This window comes from Mandrillus leucophaeus, unplaced genomic scaffold (assembly GCF_000951045.1).
Source record: "Mandrillus leucophaeus isolate KB7577 unplaced genomic scaffold, Mleu.le_1.0 Scaffold1012, whole genome shotgun sequence".
Taxonomy (NCBI): Eukaryota; Metazoa; Chordata; class Mammalia; order Primates; family Cercopithecidae; genus Mandrillus; species Mandrillus leucophaeus.
The window spans coordinates 561,144-579,530 of record NW_012098233.1 but is presented as its reverse complement, the minus strand read 5'-3'; positions in this window follow the sequence as shown (position 1 = coordinate 579,530).

Here is an 18,387-nt window from a genome sequence, read left to right as displayed (position 1 = left end):
ACCTCCGCCTCCTGGATTCAAGCAACTCTCCTGTCTCAGCCTCCAGAGTAGCTGGGATTACAGAAATCTGCCACCATGCCTGGCTAATTTTTTGTATTTTTAGTACAGATGGGATTTCACCATATTGGCCAGACTGGTCTTGAACTCCTGACCTCAGGTAATCCACCTGCTTAGGCCTCCAAAAGTGCGGGGTTTGCTGGTGTGAGCCACCGCACCCAGTCCATTTCCCACTTGTTTTTTTCACCTTTGTTTCAAAACATTTGTTTGTGTCATACCGAAAGCAGCTTTCTAGCCAATCAATCAACATTTTAAAAAGAAAGGAAAATGAAAAAACTGATTATTAATCATGAAATTCCTACAATGTCTTATCTAGACTTACCAAAAAAAAGTAATATGGAAGGAAATTGATAATATAAGGTACAGTATGATTTGGAAATACTTGCTTTTTACTTTTGTAAGACAAAAATATTATATCTTTCATTTCTTTTTATCCAGTAATAAATGAATTTTAAAAGGATAGAGACCCAGGGTAGAGTAATATGCTGTCATAGTATTCAGTGCTAGCCAACCTAGAAAGTCTGAGGGACACAAGGCTTCTGCTTGTGTGATATCAGTTGCAAGGTCAGGAGATTGAAAAACCATCTTTGATAATTCACTGGAAATATCCGCAGAGCTTATGGCTACATTTATTACAGAGAAAAGATACAGAAAATCAGCCAAGGGAAGAAATAGTCAAGGCAGAGTCTGAGAGAGATCCAAATATGGAGCTTCTGTTTATTCTCTTCCCATGAATTCATGAATGGTGTTATCTCCTCCTTGCCACGGAGTGTAACAATATCTAGAAAATATTGCCAGTCAGGGAGGCTCACCTGAACCTCATCACCTTGGAAATAACAAAAAGAACAAGAGAAGACAAATGAAAAAAAGGACTGTGATATCAAGACCGTTGGGCTATAAAATCCTATCTTTATGTTTGTAATGGAATCATTTAAATAAATAAGAGAAATGTGCAATGCTATACTGCTGGCCAAAAGAATACGCCACACTCAAAAGGAATTAGCATTAGGAAACCTAAGTTGAAGAATGCTTTACCAAAATGTATTAGAGTTAGGAAACCTGAGCTCTTGTTCCAGTCTTATAAAAATATCTACGTAATTATAAGATGTAATTTATAATATATATAATTATAAGATATCCATGTAATTTGTAAGAATATCTATGCAATTTATAAGATTTTCTATGTATTCAAGCTACTCCGAATCCCAGTGATTTTAGGAGGAAAATAAGATAATTTAATTTACTCTTTTGGGATCACAGAGACATTCGTTGATACTCAGTGATGAAGCCATGCACCCTCTCTCTAAGAAAATGGACAAATGCTCTTAATAGTCACAATTGTCATAAATTTTCTGTGCGTTCAAGACATTTGACCCACATCCCTAAACCTAGTTTATGGAAACTCTAAAATTTGGTGACTTCTAAATAATCTCTCAGATTTAAAATTGTAGATTGATTTATAGCATAACATCAAAATCATACGTGAAATTCTATTGTTAAGTGAAATAGACACATATAGCATAAAAAGTGCAATTGTTTTCTAGAATGTCTAATGAAAGTCAGTTGTTCTTTTATTGTTTCCGTATTGTTCAAGTTTTACTATTGTGTGTATAGTAAGAAATATGTGGGTGTATATTTATATATGTACATGTATATATGTGTATGTACATATACACAGACACACATACACACACATGTTGTTTTGTTTCTCTGGCAAAGCCTAACTAATACAACAGAAAATAATTTATCATTAGAATTTTAAAAGTATTTGCTCATTCTCCTTCTTAATCCACTGTCATTATTAAGTCCAATGCTATTCTTATTCCAGATCCCTTCTATGTCACCTATTTTTGCTCTTTGTAAACTTTCAGATCTTATTTTTCACTCATTTCAGACATTCTAAATTTCATGCTAAACTACTAGGATTTGGAAAATTTTTAATTGTATTTGCTGGGTGAAATCAGTTTGAAAGTTCATGTACTTTGGTTCTAGAAAATGTCATCACATCATTTGGTAAAAACTTTTTTTTTCCTAATTTTTCTACTCTTTCTGAGACTTCTATTATTGAATACTAAATTTATGAATGGAGCTTTCTAGTTTACATATTTTGGTCTTTGTTCAACTTATGGAGTGATTTCATTGGAAAGAAAATAAGATATCTCTTTATTAAAGTTATTTGTGCTAAAAAGTGATACTTTAGTTTCTAAGAGTGCCTTTTCCTCTAAATTTTTCTTTATTAAGGAAAAATTTTTTAATGCATGAATACCAAATCGTCTGTTTTTCTGGATATCAACTTTAGTTGTGCTCAAATTTTATTCTTAACCTTCACTGTTTTAATTTTCTCTAAATTCCTTTATTTTCTTGAAACGTTGATCTCTGTTTAAGCTTCTGTCTTAGCAGCTATCAGTCCATATTTGTGAATAGAGCACCAAAAAACTTATTGATAACTCGTGTGTGTGTCTGTGTGTGTGTGTGTGAGAGAGAGAGAGAGAGAGAGAAAGAGAGAGAGAGAGAGAGAGAGATTTCAGAATGGAATTTATTGAGTGGTAAGCTTTAATGTAAAATGAATGATTGGGAAGGCACTCATCTCTTTCTTTTAGAATGACTATATGTCATTGTTTGAAGATATTTTCTCTTTGGCCAATTTTCCCAGAAAGGAATCTTTCCATGTGCTAGTGTGGCAGTGGGGGCCACATAGAGAGGAGAGCCTGGGGACTGACTGTCCAATGGCAAACTTTCACCGAGTCCTGCTAGTTTTAGTAGAGGTCCCCAGTATTCATTGAGCCTATTATCTCAGGTTTAAATTACCTCTAGTTCAAACTTACCAGAGAATAAACAACAGGTCTTCTGAAAGGCAGGAGCTTATCCACAATTATGTGAAGGTATAAAGGGAGAGGAGTATTCACATGGCTGTGTAGGACAGGATAGCTGGTTGAGAGTTCTGGTGACTTTTTATACAGACTTTTTGCCTATCAGCCTCTTTGTTCTGTTAGAACTGAACCCTGCCTTCAGAACCATCTAGTAATTATCTTCCTGAAATGTTCTTTGCTCTCAACATCAGACTGTGCTTCAACCCCTTCCCTAACCCCCATCCTTAGAGGCAGATAAGTAGCTTCTGGCTTCATCCAGTCCACTCGTATGACTACTATTCATTCCTGAATTTTCTAATTTATAAAACATTGTGATTTCTTGTGTTCTTTCCTATTTTAGTTCAGGTCCTGTGTTTACTTGTCAAATTTTACCAACATTGAATCTATTCTCAAAAGTCAAAATGACCGTCATTAGCTCAGATATCATAAAAATATAGTCTGTTTTCTAAATACCAGTAACAATTGAACAACAATGGATGTTAAGTGGAGACTGAATATTTTAGTATTGGTTAGTATGTGTTTTCAAGTGAGCTATGTAATGGAGAAAATAATATAGTTATGGGGCATAAAAGTTTACTCATTTTTATTTAATACTTTAAAAAATAAAATTGAATTGAAACACAGTGACGAAGACTTGGAAGAAAAAGAGACATTACATTATAATCCTTTAAAAGTTAATTAGGCATTGTCTTCCCATAAAACCAAGTGTGCATTTAATAAAATCTGTCATAGCAAAAATAAATCTTATCTTCTAATTTTATGCTTTTCTTATAACTAGATATTTTACTTTTTTATCATTCTTATTCTCCTAGTTTTTTGTTGGAAAAAAATATAGTTTCTAAATTTAACAATGCATATTTTTCACTCCATTTAAAATCTCAGCTACAAGAGGATATCCCTGTAAATTCTGAATTCTCCATAAATTTTTACATATTTAAAGTCTGTTTTATTTAAATTTTTAATTTAAAAAAATTCTTTCTTAGATACTGCATGTAATTCTATGCTTGCTTAGAATTGCACCTATATCACTGGCACCCAATCACTACGAAATATTAAGAAATAATTATTTAGCAAACACAGGATATATTTAGGAAACCAAAGTTTTTTGTCTGCATGTTATTAAAATTGATTGCTGAAACTATGATGTAGACACATGCAACATTTATTAGTATAATACTTTCTAAATTATCAGGGATATTTTAAGATAAATAACTCATTTTTAATTTTAAATAAGCCAATGTAACAGACTGAGTGGGACATTTATTTACTTTTAGAGTCACTGAAATGGTTCCTACTGGACCTATTGCCATACAACAGTCTGAAGACATGAAATCTTCTGTAATAAATTACAGATAAAGTTATAATGGCACTAGTCATTGCATTGAAGATACTAGCACTGACAAACATACCAGCTGAAATTGAAAACATATTTTGCCATGTTTAAAACCAAATATATCTATGAACAGATTTAGTGTTCTGCTGGTTCAATTTACTGCCAGTTAATAGAAAATTTCTATTTTTAAAATAGAGTGCTTTGATGTCTGGTGCATATTGTTCTTTCAAAAAGCACATTAAATATTAAAATAATAGATGTGATTAAAACTTTTTAATGATCAGGAATAAATATAGAACTCCACGTTACTAAAATAAAATGGAAGTGGATAACAGCCCAGTGTTTAAAAAAATACAGGATTAGCATGATGTATTTATTATTATTGAATTGCAGCCAGTCTGGTAAAACTTAATTAGAATTTAAAATATATATATCTCAAAGGTTTTCTGATATTGCTCTGCCAATTTCATTTACCACTGATAAGAAAAGATAAAAGAAAAGACAAAAGATGTTTTTGTCTTTATTTACAGAGGATTTCAGTTATTCTGTGCTAGAGAGGCATTTCATGAAATTAAATATAGTTTCATTTATAGAAACTATATTTTTTCTATAAATATAACCAACTTTCTCTAGACAAGAGTTAATTTAAGGGTTAGCTGAAATTCACCAAAATTTGATATATTTTCAAGTTAAGTTATTGATAGAAATAAGAACATTTAACTTTTATTATGTGAGAAAAAAAGGATAGTTATATTTTTCATACTTAGGGTTCAAGTTAATGCATATCATAGTTAGGGTTCAAGTTAGTGCATAAGAATTATAAAAAGCAGCATTAGTAGGTCTAAAGAGCATCAACAACAAAAACCCTGTCTTAAGAAAATCTGATTTATGCTATGCATTTTCATTGGTATTTAGCCCAGAGTGGACAACTCTCACCAGATGGCATTAAATTATAGGAAAGAGCTGGACAGACCTGGTTTGAAGAGTCACACTGCAGGATCTCCAACAGGTTTGCCCTGGTATTTTCACTGCTATACTGCAAGCCATAATATTTTTAAGTTGAATTTTCAGACTTCACTAATGGTGTTATGACAGATTTACATTATACTTTGTTTACAGTTTTCACCTCTATGTTCATGGATGAAATTACCTTATGATTTTTGTTACCATACTATTGTTTTCATTTACTGGTATTAAGATTTTTCTATGATAATAATGATGGGAAACACTTACAAAGTGTTTAATATATGCCAGACTCTCTTTAAAGCACATTACAAGCACTAAGTTATTTAATCCTCATAATCACTTAATGAGGTGAGTAGTATTATTAATCCTACTTTATAGTTGAGAATACTGACAGGTAAGTAATTTACCCAGACAAGGATAGAAAACAGCAGAGCCTGGAAACGTTTGTGAAAAATGGCAGTTTTATGTTCCTTTTACATTCGGCAGAGTTCAGTTCTAGGGGTTTCTTTCTTTGTGAACAGATTTACTACACAGTCAATAAATATACTGGCCATAGAACTACTCAGGATTTCTATTTACTTTTGAGTAATTTTCTAAAAATCATTTCAATTTTTTGAATATTTTTATTTACACAATTTTATAGTCTTTTCAATTTCCATTTCACCTCTAGTTTTATGCTTCCTTTGTTTTTAATGAGCTTAACTGTAGCATCTCCTTTCTTGATGAAGTTAGATATGTAGCCTAGTTGTTATTAAGTTTTCCTTTGACACATGAGTTTTATTGAAATATGCTTATTGATTTCCAAATATATTTTTGTTTATTTGTTTTTGTAGTTTTCAGCTCTACCTTGCAAACATATATTGTGAATCTTTTAAAGTATGTTGAAAGTATCTTCTTTGCCAGATTGTTATCAAGTTTTGTAATTTGATTGGTTAAAAACAGAGCTTTGCCTAACTGTTGGGCGCAGGATTCTACATATGTCCACTATTTCAAACTTATTATGTTTTGTTTTTATCTTTTCTATTCTTTTTTTCTGTAGAATATACAAGTTATGAAAAGAGATATTTTAACATTTTTCACTTTGACATTGAGTTCAACTATTTCTCCTTATAGTTAGTTCTGTTAAGTTTTGTCCTTATGCATTTCGTGTATATTTTATCTGGTATACATATTCAAGTTTGTAATGTTTGTTTCTACCTGACACATTGAAAACTTCATTGTTATGAAGTTTCCTTTTACATCCATACCAATGCTTTTTACCTTGATGCTCATTTGCCTAATGTTATTAGGTTGATGCAGAAGTAATTGTGGTTTTTGCCATTAAAATTAAAATTAATGGCAAAAACTGCAATTAGTTTTGTACCAGCCTAACAGCATAGCTGCACCAGGTTCACTTTTATTAGTATATACCTGGTATATCTTTTTATTGGTTTATTGGTTCTTTACTTTTAAATTTTCAATGTGCTTATGTTTTAGATGTGACTTTCATAAATAGCATATACATGGATTTCGTTTTTTAATTAAATGTGACAAAATTTGACTTTTGATAACATCCATTGTGCAGTTTCCATAATCACTGATATTTTAAAATTTATTTCTAGGATTTTGTTTTCTTTTCCAACTATCTCTTTTTTTTGTTCACTGTCCTTCAATATTTCTTGTGAATTGATTAGCTTTTCTCTTTCCACATTGTTTGTTTGCGTGAATAAATGGTCATAGGTTTTTTTTCGGAATGCACTGTGGGAATCATTACTATACATTTACAGGTATTTAAGGATTCCTCCTCACAAGTGCCTGGCTTCTCCTACATTAATGGGATTCTGGGCCTGAGGAAATGGCTCATTTCAGAAGCTGGTATGGGCAAGGTATGATCATTTTACTAGAAACGTTTCCACAGGCTCATGATCATCCATCTGTATTTTCGTCTGCTTGTATAAACGTAGCAGTATCTTTGTTGGCTGCCCATCTACATATCTTGTCTCTAAGACCATCTGTTTACATTCAAACTTTCCTGCTCTTTAAAATGAATATGCTTATCATGCTTCTAAATCTTAGTCAATACCACCTGGACTCTACTTTTTCAGGATTCTGTCATTTCTATTGATAACAGGATTCCAAACATTTAACAAGCCTGGCTGTAGATAACAGCTACCACTGAGCTTTGTACTTTCATCATTTTAGTAATTCCAACCACATGCATTTTATTGACTATCACATGCCCACTTCTCCTGGCTTTTTGATCCCTTCTTTTACAATCTACCACAGTAGTTCCAGCATTTCTACATCATTTTTAGTGTGGACTATCACTTTCTCCAGGCTTTCAAGGGTCATGTGAGCAGCGGTTCCCAACATTTTTGGCACCAGGAGCTGGTTTTGGGGAAGACAATTTTTTCACGGACGGAGTGGGGGATGGTTTCGGGATGGAACTATTTCACCTGAGATAATGATGCATTAGTTAGATTCTCTAAGGAGTGCCCAAGAGAGATCCCTCACATATCCAGTTGACAATAGGGTTCACACTCCTGTGAGAATTTAATGCCTCCGCTGATGTGACAGGAAGTGGAGCTCAGGTAGTAATGCTCATTTGCCTGCTGCTCACCTTCTGCTGTGTGTCTCTGTTCCTAATAGGCCAGGGACTGGTACAAGTCCATGGCCCAGGAGATTGGGCACCCCTGATCTAAGCAGTGTTTAGCACAGTTCTTGCCAGGGTGATTATCATGTGTCACAGAAAATTGTTCCTATTTTAATAAGCTATGTTTTATTCAACTTTCTATTGTCCTTGATCCAGTACCTTTGGATTCACTGTATACATTGGTTTATTCTCTCCTACCCTTAGCAAGTGCAGCACTTTCTCAGCTGTCTGTCTTAGCCAAAATTTTTGATCTGGTGGGTGAAAGGGAAGTTGAGGACACATGCTCCTGTGTTTCTATATCATCTTTAATAAGGATGACACTAGCCTTTAGCTTAAAGGAGTGGACTACTTCTGCAGGAAGTTTCAAAAGAATCTGGAGACTCAATGTATTCAACAGTATCAACCCAGTTGGTTCAGTCAAGTCTCAGTGTTCCACTTTGTCCAGTCAGGGACCTGAACATAGTGTAACGCCCTAGCCATGCAAACTTCTCTTCAACTTTGCCATCTTTATAATTAAAATCTAAGCCTCACTCACAATATTTGTCTGCATTCCAACTATAGGAAATAAGAGACTATTTATGTGATGCCAAGAAGGCCCTCAATTCTACTGGTGATAAATCACTTTTAGCTTTTTATTGTTTTTCACTAATGCATCAATGTCACTTAGCAATACCAATCTGAATCTGTAGTCCTAGTAGTGACTATTACATCTGCATCTCTCAAACACTCAAGACACTGTATCTGCCAGTGCGTTCCCTTCCTCTGGTATTTCATCCCAATTCACCTATAGTTGAGGTTTCATCAATGGCAGTGACATAGCATAACAGGAGTCATTAATTTTCCATGTAACAACCATTAATGATGTCCTCATTGCTAACTTGCCAATAGTGACACAGGTACAAACCCATTTTTGGGTCTACTTCCTAGAATTACTCCTTATATTGATTGTCTTACAAATTGTCATATCAATTAACTTATTAAAATTCAGGCTCTGAAATGTAGATTAAGTGTGAGAAATGCAGTTTGAGTTATCTATTGCTGCATAACAAAAAATATGGGCTTAAAAAATTGCTTTATTATATCTCACAATCATGTAGGTCAGAATATAGGTATGGCTTGGCTAAGCGATTATTTTATTCCATATGTAGTTGACTGCCGTCACACGGAGTTATATTCTCTTGGCAGAGGACTGACCTGCAGATCATTCACACATCTGATGTGTTGGGAGAGCTTGCTAGAAAGTCACACTCAGCTGGACTCCTCTCTCTTTCCATATAATTCCAGGACTTCCTAAGGTTCTAACTCCTCTTAAAGATTAAGTCTAAACTGTTATATTGTTCCTTCCACTTCAGTCTGCTTATCAAAGTAGTCATAGGTTAGCCCAAGTTAAAGGGGAAGAAACTTAGATCCGACCCCTGGGTCGGAAGAATGTCAAAGAATGTGTGGCTATCTTTAATCTGTCACAAGTACCCTCAGGAGCAACACATATTAGGTAATGAGGGAAGTAGGGTGGGGAGAGGGAGAAGTTAAACTGCAGCAGGGACCTAGGGCAATCCCATGGGGTGTTCTGGGATTGGAGTAACTGTTATTGTCTTGAATTATGGCAGGGAGGTCAGGCTTGTGTGTGGCTCCCATAGGCCACTCATTTAATATGATCTGTCCCAGTAGAGAGATGGCATGAAACTTTGGTTGAGGAAACTCCTTTTCACCCAGGGCAATCCTCAGACAAAAATTAAGCTGTGAGCCACTAGCAGCTAACACTTATGGTAGATTAGCATCTCTGTGTGTGTGGTGCACCACAGCATCCATTATACATCAGACAATAAATTGAGCCTGCAAACACATTATTATTGCCCAAATACATGCATTAAAAATAGCAATATATAGAAATCGGTAACAATAAAAATTAAAATACTGATATGAAAGAAAGAGTTGAGATCAATGCAGTACATGCAACTTAAAAAGGTAAAGATCTCGAAAAGAGATAAACCTGTAAAATACAATCAGTGTCTCTGAAGGGAGAATCCAATCAGTGGAACAAAAGATGATTTCTAAGATATATATCAGGAAGAAATTAAGGAGGAAACTACTCTGGAAATGAAAGGAGCACATGGTATGCAAGGAAATTATGTAATTGGCTGCTGAACATAAAGCTAGATTATTTTGAAACTATTGCCTTTCAAAGGTAAAAATAGAATTATTCACTTTTAGTAAATGTTTGCCATTTTCCTTGTAGATGCGTTATAGAAACAATGAGGCAAGTTAAAAAAAAAAAAAAAACACTGCTTCCCTTTCTATTAAAACTAGAAATCAGATATATCCTATGGATTTTCAAAATGTAAACGCTGCTAAAAGCAAATAAAATTGGCACAAAAAAATGAACTAATTGAAAGGTAGTATAAGCTATATGTTTTTGTTGTGTCCCTACCCAAATCTCATCTTGAATTACAATTCCCACAAATCCCACATGTCATAGGAGGGACCCACTGGGAAGTAACTGAATCGGGGGGCTGGTCTTTCTTATGCTGTCCTCATGATAGTGAGTAAGTCCCACCCAATCTGATGGTTTTAAAAAGAGGAGTTCCCCTGCACAAGCTCTCTCTTTTTGCCTGCCACCATTCATGTAAGACATGACTTGCTCCTCTTTGCCTCTGACATGATTGTGAGACCTCCCCAGCCATGTGGGACTGTAAGTCCATTAAATTTTTTCTTCCCAGTCTGAAATATGTCTTTATCAGCAGTGTGAAAATGGACTAATACAGCAAATTGTTGCCAGTAGAGTGGGGTGTTGCTGAAAAAATACCCAAAAATGTGAAAGCAACTTTGGAACTGTGTAACAGACAGAGGTTGGAACAGTTTGGAGGGTTCAAAAGTAGACAGAAAATGTAAGAAAGTTTGGAACTTCTTAGAGAATTGTTGGATGGCTTTGACCAGAATGCTAACAGTGATAAGAACAATAAGGTCCAGGCTAAGTGGTCTCAGATGGAGTTGAGGAACTTGTTGGGAACTGGAACAAAGATGACGCTTGTTATATTTTAGCAAAGAGAATGGCAGCATTTTACCTCTGCCCCAGAAATTTGTGGAACTTTAAACTTGAGAGAGATGATTTAGGGTATCTCATGGAAGACACTTCTAAGCAGCAAAGTATTCAAGACGTGACTTGGGTGCTGTGAAAGGCATTCAGTTTTAAAAGGAAAACGGAACATGAAACTATGGAAAATTTGCAGCCTGACAATGTGATAAAAAAGAAAATTGCATTGTCAGAGGAGAAATTCAAGCCAGCTGCAGAAATTTGCATAAGTAACAATGAGTCGAATGTCAATCCCCAAGACAATGGGGAAAATGTCTCCAGAGAATGTCACAGGTCTTTATGGCAGCCTCTCCCATTACAGGCCCAGAGGCCTAGGAGAAAAAAAATAGTTTCATGGGCTGGGTCGAGGGTCCCCATGCTGTGTGCAGTCTGGGGACTTCGTACCCTGCATCCCAGCCTGTACCCCCATTGTATCTAGGAAATAACTAACTGTTTTTAAATTTTACAGGCTTATCAGTAGAAGGGACTTGCCTTTTCTCAGATGAGACTTTGCTGTGGACTTCTGGGTTAATACTGAAATGAGTTAAGGCTTTGGGGGACTATTGGAAAGGCATGATTGATCTTGAAATGTGAGGACATGAGATTTGGGAAAGGCCAGGGGTGGAATGATATGGATTAGCTGTGCCCCCACCCAAATCTTATCTTGAATTGCAATTCCCACAATTCTTATGAGTCATGGTAGTGACCCAGTGGGAAGTAATTGAATCATTTGATCATGACAGTGGGCGGTTCTTGTGCTTTTCTCATGGTAGTGAATAAATCTCATGAGATCTGATTGTTTTAAAAAGAGGAATTCCCCTGCACAAACTCTCTTTTTGCCTGCTGCTATCCATGTAAGATGTGACTTGCTCCTCATTGCCTTCTGCCATGATTGTGAGGCCTCCCAGTCATGTGGAACTGTAAGTTCATTAAACATCTTTTTCTTCCAAGACTTTGGTCTATCTTTATCAGAAGCATGAAAATGGACTAATGCAATAAGCCACACAGAAGTGAAAGAGCAAAGTGACCCAGGAGCAGCAGATCTCAGGAAAGGCCAATATGAATCAGGGACCATGGGATCTGGAGAGGACAAAACAGAACCTGAAATGACAAATCGGGTAAAATGAATAAAAGAAATGTACAGAGGAGAAAAATTGATGAATGGTGATATATCTTAGAAAACATCAGTGAAACTGCATTTCATAAAGGAAACTCTTACATTATCTAGACAAGAAAAATCTATTTTATTCCATATTACAAAGCAAAATAAGAGTTAGCCTAACATTAACACAAAAAATACTATAAGAAGTATAATGAGAAAGACTTCCTCAAAGAACAACTCACAAAATGAAAAGGGACAGGAGAATTTTCTAATCAAAAATTTAATCACAAACTAAAAAGTTAGAAAAATCAAATAATAAAATAATCACTTCTATGAGGAAAGACCTAAAAATGGAAACACAAGATTTTGGGGAAAATATGGTAAGGAACAGGAGACAATGAAATGTATGTTGACAGGACACAGGAAAAAGTAGAAGAAACAAAAAATATCACAGAAATGAAGAAAAAATTGGAATAAGCACAAGGCAACATATACATTGAGAATAACAGAGGAAGAGATCTGGAGTTCAGAATGAGAAAAGTTACCAAAATAAAATGAAAATACAGAGGAGCTGAAAAAATGTAAAGGGAATGGTTAGATACTGAAGAAAGGCAAAGGAAATAAAATAAACATAATTGGAGTTAAGCAAGAAGAAAGCCAAAATAACAGAACAGAGTATAGAAACATATAATTAAAGCAAACAGTTGTGAAATAAAAGAAGGCTTGGATTTGCATTATTGAAAAGGCACATCAGATGCCAGGGCAACTTAAACCGCAATGGTCAATACTGAGGTACATCTTAATAAAGTTATCAATCCTTAAAAATAAAAAAAAAGAATGCTTTTCAAAGGTAGGCCTAATATCAAGTCAGTTAGAATAAAACAAATTGATCCATCCTTATGTTTTTCTTGAGCAGTATTCAGCACCACAGGACAATACAGCAATACCTATATGATAGCAGGGTGAAATGTGTAAGCCAATAATTATCTGTTCAGCTAAGTTATATACTTCAAGTGAAAATTCAACAGATAAATTGTTTTGAATATATAATTTATTCAGGAGTTATTGCTCCTGTAAGTACTTATTGAGGAAACTGCTGGCTGATGAACCTTAATCAAACAAGGGAAAATCAGAAAAACAATGTAAAAGTAATGAACTTTGAACATATTGTTGCAACTTTTGCCATCATCTTGTTGTTTGGTGAGAGGGAGGGTTACAGCTCTTTTACTCCCACCACCAGCGAGCACTGGCTTCTTGTCCCACAGTCAAGAAGAATAAGGCATATGAACATAGGAGAGTGGGCAGAGTCAGATTTATTAAGTGACAGAAAAGGTCTCAGCAAAGAGAGGGGACCTGAAAGAGGGTTGCTGGCTGCAGGTCTAAGTATGGGATATTTGTGGACTGGGAAGGGGAGGAATGTGCTGACAGGTCTGTGGGCCCTCTTGGAGAAAGCACCACTCAGAAAGAGACACAATAATGAAAGAACCAATTGGAGGCAGAGGTGAAGGCTCGGCCCCCACATTTTATGCAAATGAAGACCCAGCTGTGGCCAATCACAGAAAGACAGGTATACATCAAATAGGTAAAGGTAAGGACCAGTTGGGAGGAAGCACGTGAAACGAGACAAAGGTGCACAGGAGAAGGAAATGTGTCCAAAACAGGAGTGGAATTTGTTCATCTAGGTTCAGAGAGTAGGCATTTCCATTCAAGGATGCAGGCTCTTTCCTATCTGGAGCTTGCAGGTTGATTTTTAGGCTGTTCTTGCTTTGCAAGAATTTTACTAAGGACTCACCCTAACTGCCTGCCTGACTGGCTTATTCCTTCCTTCTCTCAGTATCTTATTAAGAACCAAGACTAGAGGGAATGTGGAGATGAGGATGACAAACCAAATATAAATTTAATATGCCCTAACAATGGGAAAATATCAACCACTTACAAAGTAGGAAAGGAATAGAGAAAGAACATGGAAAGTAGAGTAAGTTTGTTGATTGCCATATTTGACATATCTGTGAGTCAAAGAATGTCATTCTAAAATTTTAATTATGTAGTATATAAATAAGCATATTAAGTCACACAAAGGAATACTGAATTATCTGTTGTCAAACTGATATTACTGCTACTGTCTAAGTCTTGAAACTTTTTTCCAGATTCCTCTTCATTCTGTGGTACCTTGTTAGAAGTGATCAAAGGCAGGAATTCCTGCAAGGTCTAGAGGGTAGAAGGGAAGCCAAGGACATTTCTTTTGGAAGACCATGGAGGTCAGACATGATAATGGTGAAATGCATCTTACCTGGTAGACCTCAGCTATTCTCTGAGTCAAACTATCTCCTGAACACCTGACCTGCTGACCAACACAGACTTAGTGTTCACTACCAGGGCCATGGTTGTGCACAGGCAGAGGCTGCCGTGCCCACACAGGAGGCCGTTTTCTCTAATCACTCCATAAATATCCCCAGCGCAGACCACGTTTGTAGACAGATGTGTATGGCTTCTTGGATATTCTGACAAATTCAGACATCACACCCATGCCTGTACTTTAGGCAGTGTAGTAGATGCCTATTTCTCTGAGCCTCCGATTTCCCATTTCCAGAACTTCACTTTTCTAGTTCCTCTCATATTTGTGTAATTTCTAATTAATTTCTAAATTAAGCCTCTTACTGCTATGGTACTTATAGTGGCTTTGGTTTATGACTGACACAAAAAGGGAATGTTAAGCAGGATAATTTTAGTGACTAACAGAAATAAATGATGAAAATACACATTTAAAATAAAAAATAGGAGTGGTGATCTTAATATCAAACAAATAAAATTCAGACCCCAAAGTGTTAAACCAGATGAAGGGAAATTTCTTTTACTAAAGGCTTCTATTTATAATTAAAACATAAATTTATGAATATATATGCACAAAATATCACAATTACACCATTAGCTAAAGACATTGTCACTGAGATCTTGAGTTACTTTTTGTTTTAGTGGCATTGCTTTTAGTATTTTCCTATTAAGCATGATGCTAGATTTGGATGAAAAACATACAATTCTTATGTTAAGGAAGTATTTATCTATGACTAATTATTGTGTAATTTTTAAAAAATCCAAAAGATTGTTGAATTTTATCAAATGCTACATTAGCATCTAGGGAGGTAGCCATCATAGGGTATTTTTTTCTTGTAGTTATCACCATGATCAATATTGATTCATCTGTGTATTTCTGAAATAAATCCCACTAGATTATAATTCTCTTAATATGATGCTGGGGCTTTTAAAAATATTTCAGGAAGAGTGGGCCACCATCTTTCCTGTTTGGAAAACTTAGCCATTTCAGCCTGTTGGCTTAGGAGAGTCCAAACCAGCTGGGGATGGAAGTGGTATGGGAAAGACTGCTTCCTTAAGCAGTTCCCTAATCTCTTCCTCCTCACTGGGCTGTACTTCTGAACCACGGCCTCCAGCCACTCTCATTGATGTTCTTTGGCTAATAGAAATTTGAAAACTTTCTGGGACAGAGTTACTAAAGGGAGAGGTAGACTGCCATCTTTGCTGTTTTGGCAACTTAGTGGTTCCAGCCTCCAGGCTTTGGAAAGCCCAAACCAATGGTGGGTAGAAACAGCACCTCAGCACAGCACAGCTCAGCTGTTCTACAAAAGCAGGGCTGGTCTGCTTATTTAAGTATGTACTTGATTCTGTTCCACCCAGCTGGGTGAGACATCCCAACTGGGGTCTCTGGCCTCCTCCCTCCTATAGGGGCATTCAGGCTAGCAACAGCTCTGTATTCACCTGGAATGGAACTCCCAGAGGAAGGGTCAAGCTGTCATCTTTGCTGTTTCACAGCTTTTACTGATGACATCTTCAGGCACTAGAAAATCTGAAGTGACTAGGGACTCAAAAGGATGCCCAGAAAACTGCAACAGCACTACAGAAAAGTGGCCAGACTGAAAAAACAAACAAACAAACAAACACCTCAATCTAAAAGTCAGCAACCTCAAAGACTGAAGGTAGATAAGCCCACAAAAATGAGAAAGAATCAGTCCAAAGAACATGAGAAACTCAAAAAGCCAGAATTCCCTCTCTCCACCAAATGACCAAATCCTTCTCCAGCAAGGGTTTGGAATGAGGCTAAGGCTGACATGGCTGAAATAACAGTAGGTCTCAGAATATGGATAAAGATGATCTTCACTGAGCTACAGGAGGACATTCTAACTCAATGCAAGGAAGATAAAAATCATAATAAAACATTGCTGAAGCTGACAAACAAAAGAGTCAGGATAGAGAAGAACATAACCAACCTGATAGAGCTGCAAAACACAATACAAGAATTTAATAATGCAATCACAAGTATTAATAGCAGAATAGACCAAACAGTGGAATCTCAGAGCATGAAGACTGTCTTTCTGAAGTAAGACAGGCAGACAAGAATAGAGAAAAAAGAATAAAAAGGAATGAACAAAACCTCCAAGACATATGGGCTCATGTAAAATACTAAATTTACAACTGATTGATGTACCTGAAAGAGCTGAGAAGAGAACCAATTTGGAAAACATATTTCAGGATATCACCTAGTAGAACTTTCCCAACCTTGATAGGCTAACATTCAAACTCAGAATATGCAGAGAACCCCAGTAAGATACTCCATGAGAAGATCATCCCCAAGACGCATAATCTTCAGATTCTCCAAAGTTGAATGAAAGAAAAAGTGTTAACAGCATCCAGGGAGAAAGGCCAGGTCACCTAAAAAAGAAGCTCATCACACTAACAACAGACCTCTCAGTGGAAATGCTAAAAGCCAGAAAACATTGGGGGCAAATATTTAACATTCTTAAAGAAAAGCAATTCCAACCCAGAATTTCATATCCAGCCAAACTAAGCTTCGCATGTGAAGGAGAAACAAAATTATCTTCAAATAAGCAAACACTGAGGGAATTTGTTACCACCAGACCTGCCTTACAAGAACTCCTGAAGGAAGAACTAAATATAGAAAGGAAAAGCTACTACCGTTCACTTCAAAAACACACTGACCATTGACACTATAAAGCAACCACATAAACAAGTCAAAAAATAACTAGGTAGCATCACAAAGACAAGATCAAATCCATACATAACAATACTAACCTTAAATGGAAACAGACTAAATGCCCCAATTAAAAGATGCGGAGTGACAAGCTGGATAAAGAACCAAGACTCACTGGTATGCTGTCTTCAAAAGACCCATCTCACATGCAAAGACACACACAGACTCAAAATAAAGGGATGGAGGAAAATTTACCAAGTAAATAGAAGACAGAAAAAACCATGAGTTGGAATCCTAGTTTCCAACAAAACAGCCTTTAAACCAATAAAGATCAAAAATGACAAAGAAGGGCATTACATAATCATACTAAAATAACATAATGATACAAAAACAACAGAATATACATTTTTCTCACTGCCACATGACACTCTAAAATCGATCACATAATCAGAATTAAAACACTCCTAGGCAAATGCAAAAGAACTGAAATCATAACAAACAGCCTCTCAGACCACAGTGTGATCAAGTTAGAACTCAAGACTAAGAAATTCCCCCAACACCATACAATTATGTGAAAATTGAATAACCTGCTCCTGAATGACTTTTGGGTAAATAATGAAATTAAGGCAGAAATCAAGAAGTTCTTTGAAACTAATAAGAACAGTGATAAAATGCACCAGAATATCTGGGACACAGCTAAGGCAGTGTTTAGGGGGAACTTTATATCACTAAAGGTCCACATGAAAAAGCTAGAAAGAAGTCAAGTTAAAAACCCAACATCACATCTAAAAGAACTAGACAACCAAGAGCAAACAAATCCCAAAGCTAGCAAAAGACAAGAAATAACCAAACTTAGTGCTGAACTGAAGATAGAGATGTGGAAAAACCATTCAAAAGATAACTGAATCCAGGAAGGTGTTTTTTCTTTTAAAAAAAAAAAAAAAAAAATAGAACACTAGCTAGACTAGTAAAGAAGAAAACATAGAATATTCAAATAAACAAAATCAGAAATAATAATGGATATATATCCACAGACCCTACAGAAATACCAACAACCATCAGAGAATATTGTAAACACCTCTATGCACATAAGCTAAAAAATGTGGAAGAAGTGGATAGATTCCTGGATACAAACACCCTGGATACATACAGGACTGAACCAGGAAGATTTGAATCCCTAAGCAGACCAACAATGATCTCTGAAATTAAAGCAGTAATAAATAGCCTACCAACCGAAAAAAGCCCAGGACCAGAAGGATTCACAACTGAATTCTACCAGATGTACAAAGAAGAGCTGGCTGAAATGATTTCAGAAATTGAAAAGGTGGGACTCCTTCATAACTCATTCTTTGAGG